The 265-nt window shown below is 26.8% G+C and overlaps 1 protein-coding gene across 1 annotated transcript in view; it reads right to left on the reverse strand.

Annotated features, from left to right (window-relative positions):
- LOC106879991 (uncharacterized) overlaps positions 1–265 on the reverse strand; it is a 22,868-nt gene that overhangs the window by 22,301 nt on the left and 302 nt on the right. The window lies entirely within an intron of this gene.

Consider the following 265-nt stretch of genomic DNA (forward strand, 5'->3'; position numbering starts at 1 on the left):
TATATATATATATATATATACACACACACATTCATATGTGTACACGTATATAGAAAGCAGTTACTAAGAGCATGTGTGTATGTATATGGTGCATATAGTATGTAAGAAAAGAAGATTGCTCAGTGATGGCAAAAACAAACCAAAGCACATCTATATAGAAACATACATGTAGCCATATATATATATACTTATATACAGGCATCCACATAGAAGCACGTGTGTGTGTATATATATATATATATATATATATATATATATATATATA

This window comes from Octopus bimaculoides, chromosome 17, assembly GCF_001194135.2.
Source record: "Octopus bimaculoides isolate UCB-OBI-ISO-001 chromosome 17, ASM119413v2, whole genome shotgun sequence".
NCBI classification, from domain to species: Eukaryota; Metazoa; Mollusca; class Cephalopoda; order Octopoda; family Octopodidae; genus Octopus; species Octopus bimaculoides.